The 9,914-nt window shown below is 43.9% G+C and overlaps 1 pseudogene across 1 annotated transcript; it reads right to left on the bottom strand.

Annotated features, from left to right (window-relative positions):
- Positions 1-5,354: 5,354 nt before the first annotated feature.
- On the bottom strand, positions 5,355-9,893 carry LOC144093754 (uncharacterized; annotated as a pseudogene). Its single transcript, XR_013306318.1, has 5 exons — positions 7,467-9,893; positions 6,702-6,863; positions 6,053-6,326; positions 5,771-5,881; positions 5,355-5,490 (listed from the first exon to the last, which is right to left on the bottom strand). The product of XR_013306318.1 is annotated as an uncharacterized LOC144093754 (transcript).
- Between the last annotated feature and the right edge of the window lie 21 nt (positions 9,894-9,914).

Genomic DNA, 9,914 nt, shown 5'->3' with positions numbered 1-9,914 from the left:
CGATGCCCATCGCGGCCGTAAAAGCGAGCTGTCGCACCTCGAGGTCCGGGTTTATTACTGCTAATTACCACAGATGACAAGCAAGAAACCCGGCGCGCGCCGCAATCCAGGAAGGCAGAGAGATGCCGCCACGCCGCCGACGCTGCTGCTGAGGGGCTAGGACAAAGCCACCTAGAGTCTAGGTGGCTTTGGCTAGGAGCGACAACCGGAAGTTGCAGAGCGAACGTCATCTGATGACGTATTCAAAGGCGGGGCGCAGTCCCAGACCTCTTTTCTTAAATTTTTTCTGGTGCTCCTCGTGTACGAGTTGAATGGGGAAAGGAGGAGCGTAATTTTTAATCGTCTATATAGGGAACCGCAGCGTCGCAGAGTGGCGCTACTGCTCCTGACAGAAAGCGCCATCTCCGACAGAAAAAGAGAAACTGGGGGGGGGGGGGGGGGCATTCGCGGTGGCGCGCGCCTTTTGAACCGCGTCGCTCCCGCTCGCTTCCGTGCACGCGCCGAGCTCACGCCGCTCCAATATGTATCGTCTGAAGTGCGGCTACAAAAAGTCCGCTCAGCTTGACAGCTACTTCCGAAAAACAAACTTGAATAAAGGTCAAAAGCTAATTTCACATGTATACTCTGTGGAGCAGAGTATTGAGCACGATGCAGCCCGGCTAAGTGGCAAATGCACATCGCAAGTGAGCGACCACATCGTGTACGACGTGTACGTCGAGGTAAGTCTGTCATTTTGTTATATGCTCGAACTACCGATAAATGACTCGCAATGATTAGGGGCACTCGATCCATCTCTGCTGGCGAATACGAGGCAGATGCTTTAGTAGCTGGTTGGAAAATTCACTGACGCTTGCGAGGTTGGCTGAATTAAAGCACTGCGAAACTCGGCTTACTGCCGCCTAATTTTTTTTATTCGGTTCTCACGTCTGCCTACGAGTTTTGTGGGCTACTCTGCATTACAGGCGTTAAACCTGCGGCGTGAACGCGTAGTTAGCTGCGAGTGATACCCAGCCACGGGTGCCGTGCGTGCGACGCAAGCGCGGAAATGTACAGTGCCATTAGTTTTATCCACGAGGAAGCCGTTAAGCAAAAAGAAAACTCAATCTGTGTGCGTGAGTGCGCGCGCACGTGTGAAGAATCGGGCTCGATTATAACCGAAAGATTTTTCACGGAAAGCCAATGCGTGTGATAGGACGGCCGATCAGATGGTGATAGAAAGTGATGTAAGATAATGAGACAGTGAATGCGGTAACAGCAATTGCGAACAGTAATGCAGCGAAACATGCATGACGAGATGGAGACGTGGCTCTAGCAAAAAGCAATGTCTTGGCGCATCCAACTATAAGCCAGGCCACCCAAAATCTGACGTTGCCTTACATTTGCAATTAGTTTGATGGTCTAGCATGTCTGGCTGGTTTGAGAAATACCCAGACAATTTCTTTCCCTCATAGTTGGCGTGGTCAAGCCAGGAGAGGTGGAACCTCCTCGTTCAAGGAGGGAGGTGCACATGCAAAGCTGGCATCACAGCTCATTGCAAGCATGCAGCTACTATGTGCCTCTATGTAAACAGCTACGAGGAGGAATCATGCACCAGCCAGCCCCAGAAATGGGGAAAGCCGAGTGACAAACCAAAGAGGCGCTTAGAGCAAGATGTTTCGGACCTCTTCTACTGTGAGTAGAATTCGCTGCTTTATTAGATGGTTCAACACTGCAGCCTGAAAATATGCTTTCTGGCCAACTAGTTTAGCTGATCTTTTTTATTTCTGTGCATTCAGCATGCCGCCCTTCATAGCTGCTGCTTCCGTTTGTTAAGTATGCCATTAACTTGTTTAGTTTTTTTTTTTCGTCCTTCTTAACAGGCCAGGACACTAGCACTCCAGAAGGAAAGCCTCATGACCCAAACATCATATTTAGCTATCCGGGCATAGCATGTTCCCTACGACAAATATTGGAAATAGAAAAGACAAGTGCTGAGGATATGATTTGTGAGGAAGTAGTTAATGAAATTGTTGAACAAGTGACGGCAAAATTGGAGAAAGAAACTCTAGAGGAACTACTACAGCCAATGAAGCACCGACCAGTCTACAGATAGATACCTTGAGGTTCTTGAAAATGAAAAAACCCAAATCAGAAATTTTGCCAGCGAATTGGATGAGAAAAGCGCTGCGAGCTACGATGAAAAAGTAGTGCTTAAAGAGAACCCATGTGACCTATGCCTTCACACAAGGGGCCAGGCAAACTGCTTACGGTATGTAATGGAAATTCGGCAAATGATAGCAAGCACAACACACATAATGAATGAAATCATGTTTATAATGCTTATAATTTGCAGATGGCACGAAGAGCGTCACGTGTGAATAAGCAGTACAAAAGCACATGCCATCAGGACAAAAAAGAATGATGACGGATTGCAGAGAGTAGCTGAACAATTATGCAAGAGATCATCCTACACAAGTGCTGCAATGCAATACGGTATGCTTTCCAGCAGCACATAACTTATTTAAAAGGAAAATATGCTGTGCTTTGTCATCAAATCACATCACTGTGCTCCCTGTGCCACAGCAGGATTGAATTCTGTCCAATGTTCATAATAATAAAGTCTAGGACGTCAAATTGTTTTTTCAGGTATCAAAACAGAAGCAATTGCACGAGATGAGGTGCAACAAAAGCTTGGTATTTGCATTGTACAAGTAAGTTTGCTTGTTGTTTTACCTTGCATGAGTCCCTCCTTGCACGTCAAGTCTTTTATCCCTTAGATCTTTCAAATAAAGTACTAATTAATCCCATTCGTTATTTTCAGACAGGACTCGTCGTGCTTCCAGAGCAACCATGGCTTTGCTCATTGAGATTAAGTGCACATATAAGTTCAGAGATGAACCTTTCATCTTGTATGAAGAAAGGCGCAGCCTGTTGCATTACTTAATTTTCAGTGGGGATGAAATTGTATTGAAAACAACACATAGCTACTACACTCAAATCCAAGTGCAAATGTATATAATGAACCTTTACAGGGCCATTCTCTATATTTACAGTCCTAAACACTCAGTGATAGTAAAAGTAAACCGGGATGAGGCCTTTCTGTGGAATCTGATTCCAAAGATGGAGTATTTTTATTTTAAGTTTTTAATTCAGTTGTTGTTCTAGATCTCAATACTTTATTTCCTCAGCTGATTCAAGATGCTTCGCTCAAGTTACTTTACATTGCATAACCACCTTTTTTATTATGTACGCACTGAATTCCTTATTAATTTTGAACCCCTATTCATTTCTTTTAATTCCAGGAATATCCAATTATTAAACATACTTAAGAATTTTTTATTCAGAAGTTATGTAATGAAAATGTGTTATGTTATAGGATATTTATTGCCATGAAGCAACTCTGGCTATAACAGGTGCCTTTTGAAAGGACGTGCCATGTTAATTTAATACACCTGGAGATTTTAAGTGTTTGAGCATGAATTTTTGTTCTAATGGTAGCTTTTTCATTTTTTAGTCCAAGTGTCCCCTAGTCATGACATAGGAAAATTAGCCAGATAAAGCATTAACATATTTCATCCATAATAAAATTGCATTTCAGTAAAAAACAGTGAAATGCATTACATTTTTTTAGTAAAGCACAAGTAAAACTGAAAAATGTAAGTTATCAATAATATAGCGCTAAAAGTAGCATGCAAAGACCACATGACTAATTAGGGGAAGCGTCAAGCGTTGGTTTGCAAGAGTTTTATGTCCAAAGGACAACAGTCTCAAGCTTTTAATACATTAAATTTCGGTGCATTGTACTGCATTTTTATTGTAAACACATCTGGGCTGACAACCCAGATGTGTAGCACTGTTTATGCTAGTCAGATGTCTAAGTGATCTCATTTAAGTGTAGTCGGGTGTAGCTCATGTGCAATAAATCAGAGTTCTGTGATATGAAGTCATCGTCATTAGCCTGGCTATACCCAAAGCAGGGCAAAGGCCTCTCCCATATTCCTCCAATTAACCTGGTCCTGTGCTAGCTTGCACCCACTTGACCCCTGATTTGCTTCTTTACCTCATCTAATTATCTGCCGCCCCCCCGCTACACTTTAGTTCCCTTGGAATTCATGTTGTTACCCTCAATGACCACCGGTTATCCTTTCTTCGCATTACATGTTCTGCCCATGCCTATTCTTGATTTCGACAAGAATGTCATTAACTGAAGTTTGTCCTGTGACCCACTGTGCACGCTTCCTATCTCTTAACATTACACCTATGATGAGGTGATATCAAGTGATGTTCAATAAACCATATTTCTGTGATACCATTTCAGTGCCATGTACTGGCTTGCATCCATTGCTTTCACTATTTTGCTGCCATCTATGGGAGAATAAAAAGTTGAAAGCACAGATCTGCTGTGCGAAACACATGGTGACCAACACAGAACCTTTCACAACAAAAGTAAGTAAAACAAAAGTCCTCAGTGCTGTGATTAGCATACCCATTTATTGGCTGGGACGCATACAATTAAGAGTTGTGAACTCACTTGAGTGCTAACATGAACTCTTATGAATGTAATTCATGCAAACTAAGGTATGGACTACATCAAGCAAAGCAGGCCTACTGCTTAATTATTGGAGGCTGCAAATTTACTAAGGCAGCACACACTGAAAATACTTTCTTCATGTGTGGTATCAAGCTAAGTTGTACTCTGTTCCTTAGAATATGAAAAATTTTCAATCTTTGGAATACTCTCTCAACATGGATACGTACAGAGGCAATCTTGTAAGTCATGTCCATGACATCAGACATTTGACCACCTGTTGAATTAAAAGGAGGCATGAGTAGCACCGCACCTTTCCCTTCTACCGTTGTGCGGATGCTTGGAAATCCTTTATCACTTAAAATTAAATCGCCTGGACTAACAAGCTCCAGAAAGCCAGAATCTTGGGTAATGAATGAGTCAGTATGTCGCCCTCCATAAACCTTTGATACGAAGCTTATCATACCATTAGGAATTATACCAATTAAGAATTTCAGCGTGTATCCTCCCTTGTAATGTGAATACAAAATATGTTGACAGTCAGGGTTTGAGGGTGCTTCAGTGCGGATCTCGGTACAATCTATTATTAAGGTGCAGTTCGGGTAGTTTTCTTTAAATGGGGCAGGCAAAGAAAGTTTGATTGCTCTCCGGGAAGGCATGAAGACCCAATCCTTCAGAGCAATGCTTAAAATACCAAGTGTTTTCCTAAAGACAGTGGATGCTGTTGAGGGTGCGACACTGAAAATTACTCCTAGTGCACTATATGTTATCCCAAGACGTAGCTTTGCGAGAAACAAGCACAGCCTATCTTCATTTGACATATTATTGCGCCTGTACTTCGGAGGAGGCAGCAGGTTTAAAAGGAGGCAGAAGACTTGCAGTGTCACTCCACATAAATCTTGCAGCGCTTTTTCTTTTTCCTTTAGAGACTGAAAGCCTTGAAATCCACAGTTTTTCTTCCAGTTGCCATCCGTACTTGCAACCTGCAGCAGAATAAACAGAGAACATGGTGCAATTTACAGGCAAATATACTTTAGCAAGAGGACTAACCAATGAAAAATGCTATTTGCATCCCCCTGCAACTATGCTCATTCATTCCCAAAAGAAAATAGCACCACTACTATAAAATAACAAAATGTTACACAGGAAGAAAAATTCACAACAAAGGTAATTGCACTAAAAAAGAAATCCTCTGCTAGCCTTAATAAAATGTTAGCTAGAGTTAAGCACAACTGATAAGGGGAAACCGCAGCATAGTCCAACCTTGTCACTCATTTATGTGTGCACAACTTGAGTAGATGCATCAGTTCCATTTGTCGCAGAAAGAAGTATAGTTAGCTTTCCTTGAGCCACACTCTCTTTGGTTTGGGATGCCTGAAAAAAAAAAATATGTATAAATGACTATGTTGTATTGCATAGATATGTTCTCAGTGCTACAGGAGAACAGTGTTGAAAGGGCAGTATTAATAGCAAATTAATGTTGGATTTGTGTCAAGCTTTTTCTATAGACAGAAATATGATCCCATAATTAAAAGGTGTTCTTACAGCATCTCTCTTTGCAATGAAATGACTTTCTCCTGTGCCACACACACTCATTGAAGGATGCGAATCACTTGTGCTGATTGTCGAAGCCACAGCTGCACTCATCTCCAGAGGTGCATCACTGAGATCCATCATGTGAATGTCCTGATGTCGACAGTCTGTAATGGAGACTCCTGGTTTATGCATTGTCGCTTCATCGTCTGTACCTCGTGATGGATTTTCACTTCCTGCACCGAGCTGTCTAGAAGATATTGCCTGGTTGAGACGCCTTTGCCACCTGCATTGAACCAGTAAAAGTAACATATTACTGCCAACCTTAAAAAGGGTGCAGCCAAGCTCATCGTGTAATTAACTGCTATATTTTTATCTCATTGCCCTTTTGAATGCCCTCCCTGTTACAATCAGTGACAGGATTTAAAGTATGAAATAAAAAAAGCAGAACTCATTAAAAAACACAAGGCTGCATTTTACGCAAAAAAGACGAACTGCGCAACAAGAACACGGACGAAAGGGAGGCAGACACACACACGCCTCCCTTTCGTCCGTGTTCTTGTTGCGCAGTTCGTCTTTTTTGCATTATGATCAACCAACTAGCCCGACAAGTCCTGTTGATGCATTTTACACTGGCAGTTTCACATTTTTGCTTTCATACCTTTGCGCTCTTTCCCTGTCAGGTGCTTTTTTTCTGTAGATCGGAGGGAAAATGGTAGGGATGCAGGCTGGATGTTGGCTAATGTCACTCTTGCAGTTGCCTACAAAATGTCTGCTGCAAATTCTTGTGTGCTCCTTAGGCAACCAAACAGTTCCATCAGGGCTACATAAGAAAGAATAGTATTGTCTATTATCAATTGCCAAGGCAAACATAAACACACGCACAGACACCAACGAAATCGCACAAGTTCCAAAGGGAGCAACTCAAATAACTCACGAGCTCCTCGAATATAGCATAATAATAAGTGCAAGTGTGATTCACAGGTTAAAACAGCATATAAATTCACAACAAAACAAAGCAAACTACGGCGTCTATCATATTGCCTGAGGTGGTTTCGGGCGTAGAATTCACAAACCAATCCTTTATTGCAGCAGTTCGTTCCGATGTGATAAAGCTGCTCTGACAGCGCCTAACTGTAATCACCTAACAGCGCAATGTTTATTTAAATGCACTAGCATATTCATGTGCGAACTTGTAACAACGACGGCCACACCTAAAAAAAAACAATACAGGAAATCAAAAGCCACTACGCAATCGCAATCCAACTTTTACATTTGTGCTTGCGAGAACACAACAAGTACCCGCAATCATCAGTGCAGTCGTTGCGTGCATGCTCAGCGTTGAGTACCGGCTTGTAACCAAAACGAACGAACACAAAATACAAACCGCCACAGCCGAAAGCACGGCATGGCTGTAGGGACTTACCTAACCCTCCTCACTGCGTTGATCCACGCTTGAAGTCTTTCTTTTTCATACCATCCCCGGAAATCGGTACAGTTTTACAGGTGGATCAAGTCCCTTGGTGTTTTCCGCACTGTTGTGGCAGCCGACAACACAGCAATACTTCGGGCCCCGCTTCCGCTTAGGCAGGACCGCTTCTGCCATTGTGCAAATTCCACAACATGCTCGCCGAACAACTGCACAAAACTGGCGGCGCCGCGGTGCCCTGCTGCGCCCAGGACGGCCTCGGAACGCGTGCGCACGCACTTGTCTGCCGCCGCGCACCGGCTGCTTCTCTTCCCAGTAGTTCACGTTCCGCCGCCAGATGGCCAGCAAACTTGAGCCGCGGGCTCCTCCTATCTTCGCTGTTATTGATGCTAGCTCAAAAATTCTTGCACTGGGGTGACAAGTGATCGAATGCCTATCTCTCGTCGGCTTTACGTAATCTCAATTAATTTATTGCATAGTCCCTTTAAGGCACTCGGCTACTGATCCGGAGTTCCCGGGTTCGAACCCGACCGCGGCGACTGCGTTTTTATGGAGGAAAAACGCTAAGGCGTCTGCATTTGTTTGGATGCCGTGTGCTGTGGATGTCAGTGCATGCTAAAGATCCCCAGATGGTCGAAATTATTCCTGAACCCTTCACTAGGGCACCTTTTTTCCTTCACTCCCTCCTTTACCCCTTCCCTTACCGCGGTTCAGAGTGTCCACCGATATGTGAGACAGATACTGCGCCATTTCCTTTCCCCAAAAACCAATTTACTCCTCTCCATAGGGAGGAGCGCAGTGACAGCAGACTAGTTATCATGCTCCAAGCGGCTGTCCAATGCTTAGCAGCTGCAATGGTTTTAACGCGACAGCGTTAAGGCTTCCGTTCTACAGAAAATCCGGCGTCCTGGTCGGCGTTGTAAGAAAAAAATTGCCTTAGAAGCAACATAAGTCGCGCGACCTTAATTTTGGTGTCACAACCTGCCCACCAGATTCTGAGCAAACTGACCACCATGGCAGCAGTTAAATTAATGATTTGTCGCCGGAGGTTGCTTGGGAAGAGCGTCGCACAAGCCCTACATATGGCAGCACCTGCCATTGCAGGGCAGGTGTGCATCACTTAATTTACCACTGCACCACTACGCGAGTGCGCCAGGAGTGGTATGAGTACTCCCACGGATTCATGAATGTAAAGTCGAGAATAACCAACCCATTAACACTATCGCTTCACATTCACAAGGTGCAGCTTGTGTGTCTGCTCTAAATTTGGATTTTAATAGCGTTAGCTCTTACTCATCATGTTTCGAGATTTCGTGGGGTCTGCTACCACCCTGAGATCACAGCGCCATCTGTGGCAGCAACTAGAAAACAGTACATCTCGCATTGAGACTTGTAGCGCCATCTACAATAGCATTATAGAAACAACCACCTGACGCGTGCCAGTGATGACGTCACAGTCCAATATGGTGGAACTATGTATGACGTCAGGGGTCGAAATGGCGTCATAGTTACGGTTTCTCGAATTCAAGATGGCAGCCATTAAAATTGGTTTCTATAATGGGTAGAAAAACTGTCCCATTACGGGACCGCTATATATGTATACATTCATTTCGCTATATATACTCCGACAACAAGGGGGACCCATCAAGGGCAGTTGTGTACGAAATTTAGCGGGCAAATAAAACCCTATGGGTTGCGGTATCGAAATAAAACCACAATTACATAATAGGCAAACATTGTATACGTGCAATTACTAATTGAAGTGTTACCATATCACACAGCAAGCCGAATTCTAGGCCCACCCTCACCCCCCAAATGAAGCAAATTCCGTTTGGGATGTATCTTGAGGGGGTGCAACTCGACAATGGGTAGACGTGCATCGTAATTTCTTTGATAGATGGCGCTAGGCACCGATTGCTCTGCTCGGTGTTAAAGTTTTGTTACTTTTCCAAACCGCTCAGGGTTTTCTTCCTTGGCCCCGCTGGATGCGAAAAGACTTTCATTTTACGCATGGCCAATAAAGCTAACACTCGTTACTTCAACGTCTTCCAGACGGTGGCGGCTTTTTAAAAAGTTTTATTGCAATAGTGTGCTTTCTGGCATAAAGTATTATTATATGCGCTAGACGGCGCGCGGTAAGCATGGTGGTGAGTACAGTCACGAGTAAAAAAGATGAGCACTAGTGATGTGCCATAGGAGCGGCAGATAGCAACACTCGGCGCTGCGGTTAAGAACCTGCCGATAACAAAAGTGCCAGGTACGCTCGCAAAACACGGCGCCACGCCAGCCGCACGGTGCTATTTTCAGCGCTCTGGTGACGTCACTGTGCTAATCTTTTTACTCACGACTGTATGCGCTCTGCTAAAAGTAGAGTTTTACCATCATGGAGGAAAAAAAAATCTGGAGAGAGCGTCCGACGATAGTCTTGAAGCCTAGTCATAAAAA

The sequence above is a fragment of the Amblyomma americanum genome, chromosome 6, assembly GCF_052857255.1.
Source record: "Amblyomma americanum isolate KBUSLIRL-KWMA chromosome 6, ASM5285725v1, whole genome shotgun sequence".
Taxonomy (NCBI): Eukaryota; Metazoa; Arthropoda; class Arachnida; order Ixodida; family Ixodidae; genus Amblyomma; species Amblyomma americanum.
This window is presented reverse-complemented; position numbering and strand designations above follow the sequence as displayed.